At 36.1% G+C, this 22,699-nt stretch overlaps 2 long non-coding RNA genes across 3 annotated transcripts in view; one reads left to right on the forward strand and one right to left on the reverse strand.

Moving 5' to 3' along the window:
- Positions 1-22,699, forward strand: part of LOC135204752 (uncharacterized) — a 265,270-nt gene that overhangs the window by 20,208 nt on the left and 222,363 nt on the right. The gene's annotated exons all lie outside the window — the stretch shown is intronic.
- LOC135204467 (uncharacterized) lies at positions 17,182-18,240 on the reverse strand. The gene is made up of 2 exons (XR_010312236.1): positions 17,735-18,240; positions 17,182-17,380 (listed from the first exon to the last, which is right to left on the reverse strand). It is a non-coding gene; the product is annotated as an uncharacterized LOC135204467 (long non-coding RNA).

Consider the following 22,699-nt stretch of genomic DNA (forward strand, 5'->3'; position numbering starts at 1 on the left):
ACCCTTATAAGCAGAGGGCATGAGGATGTAATAGGGGACGAATGTTACACCCTTGACTTCTAGCCCAAGACACACGCTGGAGGAGGATGGTCTATGCAAGGCTATCACAAATAGAGGGTTTGTATATTAATAAATATTAAACACATTATTTTCATCACATACAAAAAGTAAGGAAAGTTCCACCAGGAAAAGCGAGTTTAACGACAGTCAGCCAAACAGCTCACAAAGACACATCTTCATCCCATGAGGGCCGAAATGAAACTGGCTCTGCTGAAAGTACTTCCTAATGTAAAGAACCAATAGTTTGTATATTGTGTAGGAACAACTAATACATACACATAACAGTAACATTGTAAAAATTAACAGAACAATAAACATCGCCGATGTAGGTGACATCATCTCTTGCCACTTGAGGGAGGAACAGGTACAACTGACCAGATGTAGTCAATTCATTCTGCCCAACCATCAATCTGTGGGGAGGAGGGAGGACTTTAATTAAATAATTGTTTGGTAAGTATGCAATAAAATTTAATTTCATTATAAAAATTCCATTCTTATTGCAGTGTCTTACCGAGTAACTATACAACTGATTACCCATTGCAAGGATGGGGGCCTGAGGCTGTATACTTAATTAAAAAATATAACAGGATTCTTGAAAAAAGACAACGGTCAACACTGTTAGTGCTTGTTGTACCTTACCCTATAAGATAGCTAATGCAGGATATTACTGCCTCTGGTCAGTGCTCATCTTACATAGTAGAGAGCTTCGATGTCTGTCCAAAGAGTGCCTTTGGAGTCATGGCACTTCACTATATTTCCCTTGCCCTGGGCGAAGACCAGTACTGCATACAAGGGAACAACAAGTCACCTACACCATCTTAAAAACCTATACCCACCATATTAAAAACAATTGACTGGCGAGTACTCCAGGTCAAAGTACCCCAAGCTTCCTTTAACACAGCAACCTTGATACAAGGCGAAAATACAAAGAGGGACCCACCCCTATGTTGTTTCTCCTAATACCAATGCCAGCTAGGGAAATCGGACCAAGAGAAATAGTCTTCAAACACTGTCTCAATCTCTTTCTGGTACTGAGATGCAAACATCAACTTTGACCTCCAAAAGGTACTCTGCAGAATAGCAGACAGCGGCAAATTATGTCAGAACGCCAGAGAGGTAGCTACTGCTCGGACTTCATATACCTTGACTTTTAACATGGAATAATCTTCTTTGTTGACTTGAGAATGTGCTTCACTAATAAAAAGTCTCTCCAGAAGAGGGAGATCACATTCTTCGAAAGAGGAAGAGAGGGATTCTTCACCGAACACCACGGGCGAGTAGATGGTCCTCTTATTTTCTCTGTTCTGTGGAGATAACATCTAAAAAACTCTTATTGAGTATAAGTCTTTCCTCTTCCTCTGGACCAAGAATATTGGTCAAATTCTTGATTGTGAGGAGCAGGGCCCAAGGTTTCGAAGGGTTTTCATTCTTGGCTAGAAAACTCAACATTAACGAGCAAACTGCTCCCCTTGTGAGAAGCCAACTCTTTTCTCAATGGCATGGAGTTCACCAATACGTCTTGCTGAAGCTAAAGCTATCAAGAATAATGTCTTCTTGATTAGATTCCTCATCGAAGAAGACCGCATCAGTTCAAAAGAAGAACTCAAAAGCCACTTGAGCACTACGTCAAGGTTCCAAGAAACTGAATCTTTTGGGCACTTAGAAGCTTTGAAAGACTTAATCAAGTCCAAAAGGTCACTATTATTAGACAAGTCTATACTCCTGTGCTTAAATACATTTGCTAAAATCGCTCTGTAACCCTTAATCGTCGAAGGAGCCAAGCGTCTAGATACTCTTAGGAAAACAAGAAAATCTGCTATCTTGCTTTATTAGAGATCTCAGAAGAGACTTTATTCTGCTTACACCATCCTCTAAATGCTCCCCACTTGTATTGGTACAGTCTGTTAAAAGAAGCTCTTCTACACTTGGCGATATTTTCCGAAGCTCTTCTCGAAAAGCCTTTTGCTCTGACAAGGCTCCTGACAGTCTGTAGCCTGTCGGGACCAGAGCGGACAACCCTTGATGGAACCCTGCAAAATGTTACTGTCTGAGTAGCAACTTCTTGGATGGTAGGAGTCTCAGAAGTCTACAAGTAGACTGAGAAGATCTGGAAACCATTCCCTTCTTGGCCTGAATGGTACTATGAGAGTGAGACACATTCTGATGGAAGCAGTCCGCAGCATTACGTTGACAGATCTTGAACTGGAGGTAAAATAGAGGGAGTCGATTGTTGCTGGAAGTGGCGAATAGATCTATCTCTGGTTTTCCCCATATATCCAAAAGGCAGAGCCTAACCTTAGAATCAAGAGTCCATTCTGACGAAAGACCCTGTTGACCTTGACTCAATTCGTCCGCCAAAACATTCATCCTCCCCTGGATGAACCGAGGAATCAGAGACACTTGCTTCCTTTCTGCCCATCAAAGGAGGTCTCTTGCTTTCTTGTAAAGGGAGAAAGAGCATGTTCCCCCTTGCTTTCGAATGTAAGACAACACACTGGAGTTGTCTACATGTACTGACACCGCTTTCCTGTAATCTGGTGAATGAAAGCTTTTTTATCTCATTTAACTAGAAGATATGATGAATAAAGACATGGAGCAAACGTAACCAGTCTGAAAAATGTGATTTTTTTTTCTCTCTCTCTCATTCTAGGACAAGATTTACCAGTAAGTTTATCAAATCTAACATTAAAAAATTTGTAGAACTACCATGCAGTAAATGAAGCATAAAGATGGATGCATACCGGGTTTATAACCCCCTCAGGCAGGGGTCTTTATACCATCTTCTAGATAAGTAAGTTCAAAATAGTAAAGTAGTTTCAACATTATATTCGGTACATAAATGTGTACAGCCATGAACAACTGAATGAGAAACAACACTTTTTAGCTAAGTATAACTGAACCGGATAACATCCATCCTGCTTGTATTCCAACCATCGTACAATAGTAAACAGTTACCGCAGTTATGCTATAAATGACGTAATGTAGAACAGGACTGATATATTTCTAGTAATAACTTTATTCCCTATTTATGAAAGATTGATGGTAATAAACTGGTAAATATAAACTTCAAGTTGTAGCTGAAGCTGAGAAAACAATGTTCAAGCTGCAAATGACTATTATCGTGCATCAGCAACAAGGATAAAGCTCCTGTAAACTTTGATATGCCATCAAACACAATTGTAGATGAAATAGATAAAAAACTATTTTTAAACAAAAATACCTGGCATGAAAAAACATATTTATATTGCTTTTGCGCTGATAGAAGATAAGGAACATACAGTTCGTATCACAATAAAATCAAATGAAAATAGCGAACTGAATCAATTTTTTTACACAATGAACATGCCACCAACGCAAGTCTATTGCAAAGAAAAAATGTAGTTAACAACGGGATGTATTCAAGTTATATTTCAACTTGAAAACACATCATATAATGAAAAAAATGACCTTGTCCCATATAAGTAAAATATCTAGATACTATTTATTTATGCTAACTAGAAGCAGAAAATTCGCTCAGAATTGAGTTAAGTACAGCGAAATAAACTCGTATCTGCCATCAGCAGATTGCCAAACACAAACAATGACCACTATGTAGTATTCTATAAACAATAACTAGAGAATACATATATTATTGGATACAGTGAAGGAATATATGACTTATTAAAAGATTCATGGAAAAGATGCAGCCTTACACCTTGAATTATTACAATGTCAAACTGCAATTTTCCTCCTCCAAAGTTTAGAAATTAAGGCCATATTTTAAGATTTAAACAGAGAGTAATGAAAAGTGTGGCCAACGCAGTGCACACTACCCCCAGACACTTTAGACATTTTTACTTACAATTAAAAATGTTTAGTAAAGATTGACGCGATCCTCGAGTGTTTTGCCAAGAGTTTGCTTGTGTCAACAAACTTCCTTTTTGTTCCTGTGCTAAATCCGCACACCACTTGTACTCACAGATGCTGGACACTTTCATCACAACAATCGTAAACATGACTGCCAACCACTGCTTATTCAAGGGGATACGGCATTCTTTGCGGCGCTTTGCGCTCCTCAATTATTTATCATGTTGGCAATTGGTATGTGTTTACCCTCCAAACTGGGTACTTACACAAAACCGGGGAAATAATGTGAAAATTAGCATATCTATTTTTAGTATATATACATATTACAGCAATTTTATCATTACTGCATTACTATGAAAACTAGAATTCATGGAAACAATTTGTAAATGCATCGGTGTATGTGTGAGCTCCACTAGATTGGCAACGATGAGTCCTTTTTCATCACGTCGTCTGCTCGTAAGTTCATCAGAAATATTTTGTAATATGCGGGGTAATTTTGGTTGCAAAAACGTTGAATAATAACCATGGAATTAAATAAACATTTTGAAGTAACAAAGTAAAGTTAAACTAAATAATAAGTAAAGTAAACAAGTAAGGTTATAAAGCTTTGCACCTCATAAACAGTGTAGTCGTCTGCTGCTCGTAACTGTGTTTGTGGAGTGAGTGCTTTAGGAACCAGGAAACAGCAATGTGGTTCATGCGCAATTCGGAGTGCATTAATACCAAAATGTGTATAATTACAATCAAATAAGCACTTTGGAGTTTCAGTTGTGATGGCGGTAAGGATAAAACCACCGATTACAAGGTAAAAATGAATTCGGTTCAAACCATGACCCCAGCAATAAAAATTTTTGTTTCATACTTTCACTAATATAGGCAACAAAATGTTGTTTTATTGTGCTGATGACAACTGCAATTTTGAGTAAGGTCAATAAGCGTTACATATATACGATAATATTGTTCAAATGAGTGCTGGGAAGGCTGGGAAAGATGGTGGATTGTCTGTGGTTAGAACAGCCAGTCACGTGATTGCCGCCATATTGGATTTCAAAACTGCCTTGAAAACATATTTTACGAAGAGCTCACATTCTTATTTTAGTTCATATGGCGCTTTCATATATCACATTATGTCGACGAAACTTCAATCTTTTGAATGGTATGCTTAAAGTTGTAACGAAATTCTTGTTTCACCAATTAAATATTGAGTGAATAAGGCCTGGCCACACAATGACGATGGATCGTCTGTGGTTGTTTACCCTAAATGCTAGGCTACCTCTTTTGTTATTGTTACTCAATCTCTCTTTGTACTGAATTATCATAAGTCAAACTGCATTGAATGTAGAGAATAGCCGATTTAAGTAATTACTATACCACATATGTATAGAGTATACAGTGTAGTGTAGGCTAGGCTACCATATATGTAAGGATGGTTCTGATTACCCCAGTGTAGGTTTAGGCTATATTCGAGATAGGTATGATTTCTCCAACAAATAATGGGTTTTTTAGAACCTAACCCCATCGTAAGTAGGTGTGAATACCTGTAAAAAGAAACAAAAAACACTGGTAAAAGAAAGACAATGTTGCACCATAGGCTAAATCCCCCTCTACTTGTATTATGATCAATTGAAAAAATAACCTAGACATGAGGCTATAACCTAGCCTAGGCTATAGGGTTATAGATTTAAATTGCCGTACAAGACCCCATAGAAGGCTACGGTCTACATTGAGTAACCTACGAGTACCATAACTAGAAGTTAATTATATATAATCTATAAAACATCTATACTCAATTATTACAGTAATTATCAGTTAGCTTTGAAATTTATCAATTATTACGATTAATTATGAATTGTCTCGATTATAAAGATGGCAATTAGGTATTATAGAAGATAAAAAGACGTTTGAATAGAAGTTTTCGCTACTGAGCCAGTCAAATGGCGTCTCTTTGTTTACATTTTGAGCGTCTTCTATTTGACAGTGTTCATGTTTGTGGTTTCTGGTTTAGAAGTGGTTCCTGTTGTTTCCATTCATTCTAATAAGTCAATTGGTGGATAATTGTAAGTAATAAGTGGGAATATAATTAAAAATTCATGTAATTTACTAACAAACTGGGTAATTTATTGATATTCATAAGGCAAAAATGTATTCAAGTAATGACAGTTTGTTTATGTTTTGGGCGTCGTCTCCTAAGGACATTCATTCGTGGTTCCCGTTTTGATGTTTTGATTCAGTCCTAATTGATGAAAAGGAGAACGTTAGATATAATCATTGGAGAAATCATTAAAAAAACAGATTATATATTTAATTAATAGATAACTAGAATAAAAGATGATAAGTATTAGTAGTATTAGGTGGAATTTGTTTTTGAAATGACTCCCCTGCTTGTTTTTTTCTCTTTTGTTTATGTTGGTTTAAGTTTTTTTCCCTCTGCAATACCATAATTCTTTTATATATTCTTTCCTATTTTCAGCCTCCCATCAGCAGATCTGCAAATAAAAGGAAATAAAAGCAATTAACCATCAAGGCTCTATGAGCTTTTGTTATTAACGGAGTCAAATGCTTTTTGGAAATCTATTTTTAATTGCAATATTTAAAAATGCAATTTCTAAATTAAATATTCTTAGACATAAATGATCATTCCTCTTCTTTGTAAAGTAAACCACAATTGCAGTTCATTTGGTTTCCTTATATTTCTAAATTGGTTTTTAGGATCCCCATGAAAACTTTAAATGATACACTTGTTTATGCAATTGACCTAAGATCTTTGACTGTGGAGTGTTGTTTCTTGGGTGTAAGTGTTGTTTTTTTTTTTTTTTTTTTTTTTTTTTTTTTACTGAAGCCAGCTGCTCTGTGTTTCCCTACCTTTCAGTATGCTGTTTAAAAACATTCTGCCAATTCTCTTTGAATGATGGTGCTCTGTAAGAATAGTTTGAACAGAACTGGTTGCATTCCATCTGTCCACGGTGCTTTATTTGACCTCCTTTTCTCGAGCTGATTTTTTTACATCTTCTTCAGTTATATATTGACTTCTTTCATAGGTTTATTTTCTGTCTTTGTTAGGTCATACACTCGATCCATGTGTCCTCTTAATGGTATATGGTATATCATATGCTGTCCTAATCTTTTCCATCTTTTCTTCCATGTCATGTTTATACTGTTCTTTCTTGCTCTCATTCCATATTTCTCCTATTTTGTTTTCTTCTTTTTGGTATATTGTTTTCCAGAATTTATCTAACTCTTTCCCTAGGGTTTCTTCCTTAATCTCTTGCTTCTTATTTTCGTCATATATCCTGATCCATTCTTTTTCTGAGGTGGCTTTCCACTCTGCATGTCTATATATTCCCAGGTGATTTCCTTTGTTTTTGTCATTCATTATCTAATTTCTAACATTTTCTTCATATTCTTCATATGTTTTCTTTATATGATCTGTAGCTATATACTACTTTTTGTTTTTTGTCTATAACATGCTTCTCCATAGTATCTTTTCTTCTGTGCTTATGGCTTTTCTTTTTAATTTGTTATATATCCTTATTTCGCTTACTATTTCCTTTTTTCTTTATTGCTTTGGTGACCCATTCTGGCTCTATTTCATCTTGCTTTCCCTGTAGTATTAACCTTCTCTTCATAATCTTCTCGAGGGTGTTCGCTTTTGCTTCACCAATTGTTTCCCAAGATCTCCTTTTCTGTCTTGGTGTATTTATTTACTTTCCATATATTCGAGGTATGTCCTGCTGGACTCTTCCGTTATTTTCAGGTATTTGATTTCTTTTGCTTCATTTATAGATTGGTCATTCTTGCTTTTGTATTACAATTGAATTGGACTTTTTTATGAGGTGTGGTCTGATTGGTCATATTCACCTTTCCCTTCTTCCACCTCCATACATCCGAAGTTTTTATACATTTTAGATTGACTGATCCAGGATCATAGATCATAGGTTAGCTCACTAAGTCACAAGTAGTCAGTGCCTTGTTCCCCCAGGATCTAACGTGGGAAAGGATCCATCAAGACTGCTGTCTTCTGTTATATTCTCAAAGTCTCATAGATTGAAGGAAATATTCTAAATTAAAATCAAAAGGAAGCAAAGGAGAAAGTCATAAAATACGAAGATTAAAAAATTCCGAACTACAGCAGATGATAGAAAGAGAGAGAGAGAGAGAGAGAGAGAGAGAGAGAGAGAGAGAGAGAGAGAGAGAGAGAGCGCAGGAATGAATGTGTTCCTCGCATAAACATCCACAGTTGCAGTAGGTAACCTATTCCACATTTTAGTTGTAACCAAGATGTGGCTGATTTGTTTTCATGGCAGCATCATATTTCCAACAATCTCGTCGCCATCATAATTGTCATGAAGTCAGCTTTACTCTATTATGGGGTTAGACGTGATACGCTCTCTCTCTCTCTCTCTCTCTCTCTCTCTCTTTCTCCTGTGCTCGTTCTGACTGACATTCCCATAGTCTAGCTCTTCTGCTATTCTCTCTCTCCAGGACTTCCTGTGCCTCCTTCATTCCTAATACTTCTTCCAAACCCACAGTTTTCCTGACCAACGTTATTCCTCATCATCCCTTCATTCTTTGAACAGAAGCTAGAAGCACTGTATGTATAACCCCTACGGGAGGGAGGGTGCATGGGGACGAATCGAGATTTGGGAAAAATGAAGGTTACAAGTTACTACATTCCAATCACACCTGTAAGAAAGTACTACACCTTCTTGCAGATAATAAGTACGAATACTTGCGAATTCTTGACATTGTTCACAGGTACTTATGATGACTTATAATACAAAATATTGTACTACTTATGAGGCATTTTAACGCAAAATATTGTACTTATGAGGACATCAAAAACAAAATGTTCTAAGTATACAAGTACAAATGTAGACATTAGGTTTGCCTGGGTTAACGTAGAATGTATTTTAGTTGTGAATTTGATCTTGTATTATTTGCGGTGATGACAAAGCCGAGTTCGGTGACTATTCACTATTGTAAGAATTTAAAGCTGGGTGGGTTTTCCTAGATTATCTAGCAATTCTCAATGATAACTTCACTTTAATCTTCATATCACTTAATTAGGGCAGCTTGTCCTTGATCTTATGACATAGAGGATAAGAGCCCAGTAAAATCTGAATAGTAGGTACACCAATCACAGCTACCCCAGTTAAGTTAAATTTAAGAATTTTAAGATTTGTCTCTTTTGCATCTGTTCGTGCCAAATAAATCCTAAAGGTAATAATTAAGACAATAATTGTAAGTTGTGGAAGAACTGATTTTTATATATAATAGTTTTTTCTGAAATCAATCCCTAGTTGGGGTGGCTAGATTTAAATTCCTTTTCCGTTATTTCTGACACTCACCGAATTAAGGGCAAATTCCACAATATGTTTTAGTAAGAGTTTTACAGATCGACGGATTCTCTAATTCCCGACTCCTCCTTAATTCATATGCATTGGGATTGGGAAATGTTTCAATATTACAATAGCATTTAATCCTTTAGAGGACGCATATGTACGAAGTACTTCTTAAATGTATATATAATTGTTGAAAAGTAAATAACTGTCTCTATGCAAATATATGGAAAAGTTATGATGCGGGATCCACATATAAGTAATATGCTTTCATCTGTAAGAACAGAATTTCCAGTTGACGAGTATCAATCACGATGAATGTAGTAGTAGGCTTATAAACAACAACCGTATCACAGAAGATTTAGTCACTGAATGGCATTCAGTAGTTCGTCCATTTTATTTTTTAATTTTTTATTTGGTGTCTGTGAAATTAAAAAAAAATATGTCTTTTTCTCAGCTTTGGAGTGGGGAAGGAGTACAGTAACGTAGCCGACCTGCAGCCTCTAATCATCAAACAAGACAACTGCAGAACTGAATTAAGACACTGAATCAAAACTCTGAAACTACATAAGTAGACTTCTTTCTCTAAAAGAAAAGCAAAATTTTAACTTTTGCAAGATTTTATTATTATTATAATTATAAATTTAATATTTTACCAGCCCCAATAGTCTAACTAGACTCTCACAGTGCTGGCCAGAAAACAGTCGGGGGGAAATTATTAAAAAATACGCACATAAAATTGCGTGTCTACAAAGTGGGATGTGATGGAATGATAGTTAATGAATTACAATAAATTAATTAATGTAAATGAGGATGATTGTTAAGTGATAGATGAGACTGGAATTAAAAATATGAATTTAACTTATAAAAGACTGAAATAGATAAAAACGACCAAAATCTACTATTTTAGTAGGATATAAATATGTTAAATTTTATTAATCAAATCAGTCTTTTTTTTAACACTCTATATAAAGAAAAATGATCCGACTCTGATAGTATTTCTGATAGTGATTTATTGCCTAAATATCAATTTCTTTGTCCATTAAAAATTAGGCAATCACATAAAATATGCTTGACTGTTAAAATTGTATTGTAGACATTGCAATGAGGGATGTCCCCTTGTGGAGTTATCATTAAATACTCGTGGGTTAGTCTTATATTGCCTATTCGTAATCTTGTTAATAATATCACTTCAGTTCGTTTTCATTTTGTACTGATGAACTCCACAAGTTTACATTCTGCTTGATGCACTTTAATTCATTAGTGTCTGCTTCATTATCATCTTATTCCCTAGTTTGTTGTTTTGCTCTAACAACCAAGACATGCCATCAAAACTTGTAAAAAAAACTCTGAAAAATACATTTTCTTGACATCATTGCTACATTTAGAAAAGTTCTTTTTAATCATATTGCCCCTTGCACATAGACCTCTATACAAATATTCTACATGGGCATCGTCCGAATTTCGAGCAGTAAGATAATATCCTAGGTACTTCATTTCCAGCACAAAATCTATATGTGCATTGTTACAATAGTAGGTGATACATTACTTGGGTAGATCTTACTCTTAGAAAAATTAGACATTTGGTCTTCTTTACATTCAACAATAGAAGTTTGTCAGACATAAAATCAAGATAAATGTTTATAAGCAGCTGCAGCCCACCTACTGAAGGAGCAAATAAAAACAATATCACCTGCGTACAACAAATGGTTTTAAAATCATGTTATTTAAAATAACATCCCACTTTAACTTGACATAGCCTATGTGAGAGGTCATCCATATATATATATATTTTTCAATTGTTTATTTGTTGACGATGGTTGATAAGCAGATGTGATGAGTAATGACATTCTTTGAAATGATAGATATCATTTTTGACTCCCATGGAAACAAGCAGAGTCTTAAAATGACAGATTCAGTGTTAACTCCCACGGAGACAAAGTGAGTTCCAGAAATGTTGACGCAGCACTTGGGGTGACGCCAGGTGGAAGTCGCTGCCTCATCAAGACAGGCCACGGCTTATGTCCGTGCATGAGCAGAAGCAAGGATCTGGTTTTGGGTAGATTTTATAGGTGTGATAATGAGCTGTATATAACGTCATGCATCTGTTCCAGTGCAATGACGTCATATTATGGGGAGTGTCTTGTGAGAAAATTTGTGCTTGTGTATGTATGAGCTGTTTCCCCTACATAATGGAAAGGTAAGATAACTAAGTCGGAGAAGCACCTAAGTCGGTAGAAGAGGCCTAGTATGGAGGATGGCCATATGCTGTTGTATTTTAGTTAAGTGTTATTGCTCACAGCTGAAATGGGTAAGCGTACTTTTAAGCCCTTTGTCTTTTTTATACTTTAAACCCGCCTTATTTCAGAGATATCCTTTTTCCACATGACTTTTTTTATTTATATAATTTTAGTTTATTTGCAATTTATTTATGTGGGGTCCCTTTTTTTTTTTTTTTCTTTTTTTTTTTCAAACAGACATTTCTGGCCCATCTGGCAACTTCAATGGAACTTGACTGATAGTTACGTGGAAATGGTGTGGGGAGATTATGACTTTTCTAGTTGCCTATTTTTATGACTAAACTAATGTTAGTTATTTTAGAGAAAGAGGTGAATAGGTTTCGTCCAATCCTCAGGGTTATTTGGTTTTTCTGTTTGAATAACAGTGGTGCATTATTTGGATTCTGAATTTTAACTTATTCAGTTACATTTGTTTCTTTGAGAGCTTGATTTATTCAGGTAATCCTTTTATTCTTAATCACTCAGTGCCTTACTGCTCTAAGGTCATGGCTACAACATACTACTTCGAAGAAGTAAATCTTATATGTATATACCCCTCCAGTCTCTGTGGAGGGGTTAACTTTTATCTTTTATATATATATATATATATATATATATATATATATATATATATATATATATATATATAATCATCTGAACAGAAGATATCTTGAAAGACGTCTCTCTTAGATTCACAATTCCTCCCTCCATAAATGGTAGTTGTGGCTTGAAATTTAGATATATATATATATATATATATATATATATATATATATATATATATATATATATATATATATATATATATATATATATATATATATATCTAAATTTCAAGCCACAACTACCGTTTAAATTCCATTCATTATATCTCGGGAATAAATTAACCTAAGGCTAATAATAATTAATCAGTGCTTCGTCCCAGTGGCATTTGAACCGCTGCCTGGTTGAGGCACAACGATGCACAGTGACTTTTGGTCACTGAGCCATCAAGAGAGATAAAAACTGATAGAGTTCCTCTATAAATGTGCCTCTGTCGAATTCAAGTTTTACCACCCTGTACCCAGAACCGATTTCAACCCTCGACACTTGATTGGTAAGTTTGTTAAACATGTCTAATCCCCCTATTCACAACCGATACCAAGATTTTTCATAAAACTTGGACTCCAGACTTGCAGGATGTCATGTAGTCTGAGGATAAAACTCATAGATTCCTTAGACACCTCTAATGAGAGAGAAGATAAAGGTGGCATCACTTTTCAACACGTATTTGTCACAGGGTAATCAAACGAGAGGATTATTATTACACACACACACACACACACACACACACACACACACACACACACACACACACACACACACACACACACACATATATATATATATATATATAATATATATATATATTATATATATATATATAAATTTCAAGCCCCAACTACCATTTATGGAGAGAGGAATTGTGAATCTGAGAGTGACATCTTTCAAGATATCTTCTGTTGAGAAAGAGAGGAGACGTTTTCTGTTGTGGTAGCATTTGCAAAGAATCAGTGTCTGGAGAGAGAGAGAGAGAGAGAGAGAGAGAGAGAGAGAGAGAGGAGAGAAGAAAATAGTAAGGTATTGTCGGGAGAGAGGAGTGAGATGGTGAGCTGGAGAGAAATATATTGCAAAACAAAGAGTCAGTCAACAGCACCTCTTAACATACCCGAAGCCTCGCTCCATATGCTGCTGAAGATCTGCACCAAGAAGGCCCTTTTCTCCACCCACCGTAGCCAGATGTTCACCAGAAGGACGCCGTGGCGATGGGCTCCCCACTGGTGGTCCTCTTTTCTAACTTTTACATGGGCACTGTGGAGGAACGAGTCTTCGCCAGGATGCAGCAACCCCACAGATATGGCCGTTATATCGACGATATCTTTGTGCAAGTCGACGCCGAGAATGAGGTAGACGCAGTTCAGGCATTTCAGCAGTGCAGCTTGCTGAATTACACGGTCGAATAGAGCGCCAACGATTGGCTCCCCTTCCTCGACGTCCTTGTGAGTAAGACGGAAGACGACCTCCTTACTTCTGTCTACACAAAGATGACTAATCTTGGACTTTGCCTCAACTCGACCGCATCTCCCAAGCACTCGTGAATAACTGTTATTCAAATAAATTATTCAGTAAGGAAGTCTGCGCAGCCCTGGAGAAATGGTACGGTAGTGAGAGCCCGCAGCCCCGTCTCCAGGATAATATCAAACTGTATTATAAAGCCTTCATGAGTTCCCATTACCGTGAAGAAGACTATTTCCGAAAATGTAACCCCGAAAGATGACACCAAGAAAATTGACTTAATCTTAAACTACCAGAATCGGAGGACATGCGACCTAATTATGAAAAATAACCCCTCTTCACAGGTACGAGACCCCCCTGAAGCAGTTGTATGTAATGTTCCAGTATACATGCCTAGTCCGCGATTGCAGCGGCGCCTAAGTAGGTATGACCACATGCTTAATGTAAAAAGTTGGGTGTCCTTTACATTTAATTCTGGTCAAAGTTTCGCAGACTTAGAGGTAATGCCAAGATAAACAAAATCTAGCATAATAGTACTTTGAATATAGTACCATCACTTTCACTTCGAATCTAAAGCAGGATGCAACGTAAAGAAAATGAGATGTTTTGAACAAATCCTCGATATCATTTCTGGTAACACGGGGAATCATCCCTTGGCCCTAGCGGATGTAGAATTGCCATATGACAACCTTCTGTTATGAGTCATTACAGTATAATAATGGTAGATTCTAGTACTGCATCAAAGGAGAAAATTATTTGTTTTTAACGAAAGATTTCCAGTTCAATAATTAAAGCATTTTGTAACATATTGCCTGAAAGTTCTACATTTCAAATCGTTAAAAGTTGGCATTCTGGGCTTTTCGTGCAGTCAAGTGAAAAAAAAAACTTATTTTTTAAATGCTGATCAGAGCTGCAGCTAAGAAAAAGTTTCACTTAACGATTCATTCAGTTAGATGAATTTTGCATTATTGATATTTCTTGAGTTAGCTTAAATGTGAAGAATACGTAGCATCAGAATTGCCAACTTTAAATTTTTTCAAAAGAACAAATAAAATGTTAAATAACGCCAGATTGATCCATTATCCAAACAGAATCTTATTCGTGAACACTTTCTTATCTCTCCTCATTCGTACATTATTATTAAGTAAAAAATAATATTCAACATTTCCTTATACTTAACAACTCGATGGAAAAATGTCATTAATCATTCTGTTTCCTACTTCGGCAACAGTGTCTCTTTTCATGTTCTGGTTTATCGTTCTTTTAGGTTATCAATTTTGTAAACACTTGAATATCCTAACTATCAGCGTAAGCGTTGACATATTCTTATATATAAAAGTTCACTATTAAAGGGGCGGACAGAAAAGTAGCTGTGTTTATTTTGTGCCTTATCTGAATACGAGAAAACTTAAAAGAATTCACAGTCTCTACACCCTGTAGCATTGCAAACCTTTACAAACTTTAGAAACGGGTTATGTGGGGAAATAATGTTAGCTTGTCATGTTACCAAGTAACCTCGTATTACTTATATATATATTTATATATCATGAAGGATGGCTTGTTCAAATAAAGTTGGTCATTCTGATTTTTCGTTCACCTTCAGCCCGCCCCTTCGATGTAATGCCAGGACCCAAGTCGTGAATTTCCTTGAGAACATCTTGGTTTCTTTTCAGTACGTCTTAGTTACATTGAAATAACATATATTGTTTTCAAATACAGTTTTGTAATTATGTATCTGGAAATTTTTTGCTTCGCTTTGTTTGAAAAGCAGAATAGTTTCGCGTTTGAGTCACTTTTTCGACAGAGGCGTCGATAGATGGCTCTGGGGGCTCCATTTTCAGAAAAAAAATAACTGGAAAAATCCAGTTCTGCATAACATCCTCAACTCCCATTGGTCGCCGGGGGAAGCCGGTAAGTGAGGTGATGTCTCAGGCGACCAATGGGAGCTTCCACAACACAACAATGATTATGACGTTGGTTAGTTAACAACAGTTTCCGAACTAGCGAATGACATCCTCAAATGTCAAGTATTTAAGTTATTTTATTTTCGTTTGTCGAAAAGAATGAAAATTAAATTATAATATCAGAAAATGAAAGTTTTATGCAATACTTTTCGTTCTCAGATTGTAAGTGTGCAATAAATACTACATGAATCATTTCAATCTTGTCTTTAAGTGCATATTTCCGATCTGGAAGGGTCTACTGCAAGAAACGTGCATCAGACAAAATGGTAATAACGAATGGTTTTTTAAATTTTATTTTATTATGACTGATAAGGATATCGCTTTTCTGGAGGCCTGTGTTTCCTATAATATAATAATGATAATAATGATAATAAATGCAACAGTGGAAGAGTAAATATTATTTAATAATATTTATATTGATACTTCCCAAAACGAGAGGAGCTTTGCAGAGAAAGCTCGACATTGTACTCCAGATTTCAATATATGTGAACTTCGTAAAATTCGTTTATCTTGACTTTTCATATGTATTGAATAGGCGCGTTACTCGCCAACTTACATAGTACTGAAACAGCCGTAATAAGAAGAATAGAAAAGAATTTCTATAAAAATAAATGCAGCTGAAACAGCAATCTCCTTCATTAGAACATGTTTGAAAGAGGGTCTTCTACCTAAATATTATTATTATTATTATTATTATTATTATTATTATTATTATTATTATTATTATTATTATTATTATTATTATTATTATTATTACTGCATCATCTGCATTCAATTTATATTTATTTTTCTCTATCTTTCTAAAACTAGCAATAAGGAAGATAAAGGAACGCCCTACATAATTGAAAGAAGGTCTACTACTTATATTATTATTATTATTATTATTATTATTATTATTATTATTATTATTATTATTATAACTGGAGAGGAAGTGGTCAGCATATTCATAAACCCCCTGTCAACATTGCCTCAAATTCTTTCCCCCTCGACCCTCCCTGAAGTGTCTTTTATTCATGGCAACCCCCGTCCCCCACAACCACCCCCCCCCCTCCAGGAATGGAAATATCTCTGTGAGTCTGTCATACCATATGTCCTTGGTCCTCTGTTCTATTAATATCTTGATAATTTATTAGCATTTTTTTTTCATTTGTGGCTATTGACATATTACCATCCATTATGAAGTTACTTTCGAAAACAGAACACTAAAGCATTCGGGTATAAAAATTGAAGATAATTAAGATAAATATCAATCAAATTATATTTTTTTACTATGTGAGAGGGAAATTTCTCTGTCTCTGTCTCTCTCTTTCTCTCTGTATCTATCGGCCATGATGGCATGTTAATGAACTTAACTAACCCGAATATGAAACAACCACAACCACAACCAATTCACGTTAGCATCATAGTGGAGATTTATCTTTCAACCTGTCATTTGTAGAAGAAGGTCTTGGCTGGTGGATCTTCTACGAACCCTGGAGCAATATACTATTTCGAGCATTGCAAAGCTTCTCCATAAAATCTAGTCCCCGTGAATGGGGCGTGGGTAGTGATACCAGTTCATCTCATCCGGTGCACTGTAGGTTTTCGAAAAGCAGTTACACAAAGAGCAATTTAACATAAAGGTAAAGCAAAAATATGTTATAAAAATTATTTTAATTTACAAAATAAACTGAAAAAACTAGACAATTGACAATAAGGATATGACTGGCGAATAGGATGATCCTGGTCGAGTTGCAAAACCTTTGTAAACTTAGCGTGGACGTTCTCGCTCTATCCGTCAGAGAACCTGCATTCGGTCCGCACTATTGCCCCTTATTTTCCGAAACATCAGAAGGATCTGTAACCCATTACACGTAACATTATAAAACTTGAAATGCAAGGGGCTACAAACATGAATGTGCATATATGTGCTTAGTCTTGAAAAAAATCTTTTACGTTAAGTGAACTATACGGAAATATAAAACTTCATATCAATAAATTTATCTAAATAACTCCTTACAGTGTCCTTAACGTTCAAAAATGTAATTAAATTTAAGTGCTGACTGCATGAATGCCAAAAGTTAACGTAATATAAGACCCTTCCGACTTTATTATATATATGGGTTTGGTTGCTAGACACTAGTTATACTAATAACGTAACTATTGTTAAAAGTTTGCAAAGCAAATGCACCGTACATATTGCAAACCTTACCTCAACAAATAGCCAGTCATTTAGGTCCATAATAAAGCAGTGACGAAGGTAGTGGTGATGATGGAAGCCTTCTGTAGAGCTCTTGAGTAGTAGGTGTTCAAGTCGATGACATTCATCCGTGAGAAATTACGTCCAGAGCCACGGTCCTCAAATTAATTTGTGGCAGCCATTGCTTCTTGGCTGTAATAATTTTTCAAATCCGGAGAAGACTGATCTGGCCCTGTAGCTTACGCTGAGCTCTCCGTACTGCCTTCTTCAGGTCGCTCGCTGCCGACAACGGTTTCTAAGCCTGGTGTTAGGTGGCGAACAACCTGACAAACTTAAATATATGGTTCAGGAATGGCTCGTTACTTTTAATTGTCCTAAGAGGTATTTAGGGATGCAAATAAAATGCATTTGCTTTTAATATAAAAAAAATAGCTATTCCTGAGCAAACATTAACATAAAAACCACAACCAAACTCTATACATATAATATATAAAAAACAAAATGCGCACAAGTGTGCATTTTTCTACAGTAGGCATTGCATAAGGTTCTTTGCAGCTTCCCTTCCGCCCTTAGATGCAAACCCTTTCATTCCTTTTATTATACATCCTTTTGTATTCCCTCTTTCTATCATCTTACTTTCCGCCCTCTCCTAACAAGTGATTCATTATTGTTTTTCATTGCTGAATGACCTCGTAGGTCCCAGACCTTGGCATTTGGCCTAAATTATAGATATACATATATGTATATATGTGTGTATGTGTGTGTGTGTGTTCATAGTACTAACACACAAACGCTTACGTGAATGTAACAACTAGCCACCCAACAAACAAACAAACAAACAAGCTCAGCATCACAATCAAATGGTGAAATCAGCAAAGTGTCATTTTCGTTCGTAACTGCAAGGCCAGGAAACGAGATGATCACCGCACCGACAGAAGAATCATAGATATGTTCTTCCTTTCAATTATTGGACTCATTCGACAGGAGAAAGCCTCCATTTCCTTCGGGATTAACTGGATGCGGCGATATAATTCTCGTCTATTTATTTCTTATTGACATCAATGGAGAAATGAATCGAATGATCTGATTGTAGGTAGATTAGCACTCAGTCAAAGTGATAGTACCTGCCCAGGTAAATAAATATAAGAAAAAAATAATGTAATAAAGTTTATGTGATAATAATTCTCCATTTGGCAATCATGTTAGCTCTAACATCCTTAGGTTGATTCAGTTATTTGTCAAAAGAAAGGTAACATTTTGATTGATTTATATCTCGAGAGGAATAAAATGTCAAACATTCCGAAACGATGGAGACTGTATTATTACAAAATATTTCACTAATACTTTCAATAATAAATGATCAATTTAAATGAAAAATTTTCCTCCATGCTATTGTAAAGAAACAAAGTATGCTCAATATAAGTATGCATACATGTTGTGTTTGTATGTTGTATATTACCTATATATTCTTCATAGCAAACATATTGCCAAATCTTGAGGGCTACAAGAACAGCTACTTACTACTTTTGTTAAAACCTATTCATATAGACTAATGAAAGTATTTGTATCTTTAAATAGGCTTATATAATATCAACAAAACATTTACTGGCTTGAATCAGAGGCCGTTTAATGAAACAAACACTTCTCTGTCCTATCTGTTCAGAAAATAAACGTTACGTCAATCCCCAAGACCATTGATCATTTGTCAACTGCAAGCCAGTCACTTTGCCAAGACGCCTCTCTCTCTCTCTCTCTCTCTCTCTCTCTCTCTCTCTCTCTCTGATCAAATTACTGGATAATGTCTCTGGATAATTAGATTTCCTGTTGATTGATCGGTTGATTTCTGAAATTGAGGTTGTCAAGCCAACAGGCACTGAAGGGGCAACAGCAGCTGTTCGGTGCTAAAGACAGTGACAAGAGAAGAGGGAGTTGGAGTAGTTGGACAGCAAAAGAAAGAGTTCCAGAAAAATAAATGAAAATTAAGTTTATTCTGATGACGACGGATCTCTTTAAAGAATTAGATTCTGAATGGGAATCAATTTTGATATTTCATTCAATGTTTTTCAAGTAGATTAATAAACCTCCTATCATATATTGCACTTTTTCTTCTGTGACGGATGATGAAATCAGACCTATTTTTGATTGAGCTGCTTTATGTGTCATGATATTGGCCGATTAACTTTTCTCACCAAACAATCTTAATCCAACTTCCAAGTCCTTTGGAAATTCGGCCTGACAACTGACAGGATCTTCTCAGGCCATCCATGCATAGAAATCACCAAAATGGAAGGTTGAAAGGCCACTGGGGAGAGAGCTACAGAAGCAGCTCATAGGAGTCAGGTCGTCACTCCTCACTGCACCTGTGGATGGATAACAGGGTGGAAGTTATGAAACGTTTTAGAAGTCTTCTGGAAGTATGTGGGTCACAAGGAGGCCCAGGAGGTGAGTAAGTGAGTGTTACTCTGTTTTATATTCACTACATTATGGCTTCAGTTCTTGGTCCCAAATTCCACTTTTTTTTCTCTCTCTCTTTTTTTATTCGAGTTTTTTTTTACTTTTCATTTCGAAACGTTTCTTTCATAAAAAGTGTTTAGATCTACACGACCCCATTTCTCTCTCCTAAACTAGTTCACACGTGACGGTTTTCTCTCTTGTAACTACAGGCCAATGAAAAAGAAATCATATTGGAGATTATGTGGTCAAGCATTAATATTAGTTAGGAGGGAAATGCATAGAGTGATTAATTGGTTACTTTGAACAAGACCTCCTCCTCCTCCTCCTCCTCCTCCTCCTCCTCCTCCTCCTCCTCCTCCTCCTCCTCCTCCTCCTCCTCCTCTGAAGGAAACAAATCTTACGGCTGTCATTAGACGTACTAAAAAAGATTAGTTTAATATATGGAACACATGCAGAGCTCCAGATACCTATACATTAACAGATGTAAAATGTTTATTGCTGTATATATCAAATGTTATATAGTCTAGCGGAGATATTGAGAATTATTTCGAGGTCAAAATATATCTCAGAGGATTCTACAGAAATTCTACAGAAATTCTAAAAACAAAGAATACTTAAAGCATTCTCGGTTTTCCACAGATTGCGTACTAATAATTAATTGTTCCATAGAGCAACTGCTTTGAGGTTTTCCTCCTGTTACATCTCTAGAATCTGTTGCATACAATTTTCCTTTCAGTGCTGAATGACCTCATAGTTCCCAGAGCTTGGGCTTCGACCTGAATTGTATGTTCTATTCTTCGTCTGTGCTGCAGGAATTGAGAGGATGAGAAGTGTGGTGGTGCTGGAGGAGAAGTGTGGCAAAGCCTGAGAATAGAACTAGGGCCTTCACAATCATTCCATAGATGCCGAGTGGGAATGGGTTGACTGATAGAGAGAAGAAGGAAGGGGATTTGTTGTTCGGAAGAGTGGGAGCGATGTAGTCCATTACCTAAGAAGCACGAAAGTGAATGCAAGATGCTGGTTAATGGGCCAGTTGGAGTTTGACGCTGCTCAGTCTGGTATTGGTTTGAGTATGAAAGATTGAATCCCAATAAAAGCCGAAGAAGGGAATTGGGAGGATCTGTAAACATTTCTTTGCTGAAAAGCATCACCCAATAGCCGGTTGTAAAACTAGGGAATCTAACAATAATAACACCAAGTTTATGACTTCATTAACAGTAGGTCTAGGGAACCCATATATCTCTCTTACAATACGATTTTTTCTGGCTGACATCATCATTAGTATTCTGATTTAGTTGCTCAGGTGCTGGTTGGGTTGGTCTGGATTCCCATCAACCGTTGGGCCACCATATCTCAACCAAGGGTACTTGATAGGAGCCCAGTTACATTACAGAGGGAAGGAACAGCTTGCATGAGATATAATGGTTTGTTCATATCTTGGATGTTCTTGGCAAAAGATTATACTGTGATCTAGATGGCGTTCTGCAACACCCGAGCAATGAATAAGGGGCATCAATATGTTGTATCAGTCAGGAAGGACAGTCCTTGAGTCTGGATTGGACACAAATCTCTCTGTCACTTCAACAATCGAGAATACTTCATATTCACAAGGACACAGCTACACCAAATTATGTCAAAACTAGTAGAAATAAAAGTGTCAAGAGATGCTGCCTTTTGGAACAGTTACTTCAACTCTAAGAATAGGGAGGGAATCACAACGAGCTATTTTGCATGCTGAATTTATTTGCAGAATAATCATAAAACATAGTTCAGAAAAAACAAAAGCATTTAATTTATGATTCTTCAATTTATAATTAGGATGAAAAGAATTTTTTCAGTCAAATTAGGAATCTCAATTAATAGTTCTCAGTCTAGCAGGGGACAACGTCAGTTCTACATCCTCTGGTTGCAAGGGTTAGCCACTTTCGTTTGAATCCTTTCCTGAAAAGAAAAGATGATCAAAGGCTTCAAAAACATGAAGTCAAAGAATGAGAAAAATTGAGGTAGTATTCTTAAAAATAGGCATCATTTATCACTACTGCATGATTCTTTGATTAAACTTTTAGAGGGATTTCTATATGATGATAATACCAATCAGTCTAATCATAAAATCAGCTAAGAAGAAGAAAAAAAGATTATGAAAGTAACGGCAAAAAAAAAAAAAAAAAAACAATACCAATGAAATACGTCCTAAGCACCTGGTAATGACCCAAGAGGGAATCTTGAATGAATAGCCATGAGAAGAAAAGGTCGCATGACCAGCTGAATAAAGCAGTGTTTCTCATTTCAAGGCCTAATGGAAAGAGCAGAATGAAAGGGGAGGTACAAGGAGTGGGAGTTGAACCTGGAGGAAGTGAGGAAGGAAGGATAGAACACTAATGGTGAGAAAATTCAGAAGCAGTAAGAAATGTCGAAGGAGTTAAGAGAAAAAAAGTTCCCCAAACGAAGCAGTTCAAGGATTGCTCATTTCCACCCAGTAGAAGCGTGAGACGGTGGTTTGTTGAGTTGAGAATTTCCATTTCT

The sequence above is a fragment of the Macrobrachium nipponense genome, chromosome 47, assembly GCF_015104395.2.
Source record: "Macrobrachium nipponense isolate FS-2020 chromosome 47, ASM1510439v2, whole genome shotgun sequence".
Classification (NCBI taxonomy): domain Eukaryota; kingdom Metazoa; phylum Arthropoda; class Malacostraca; order Decapoda; family Palaemonidae; genus Macrobrachium; species Macrobrachium nipponense.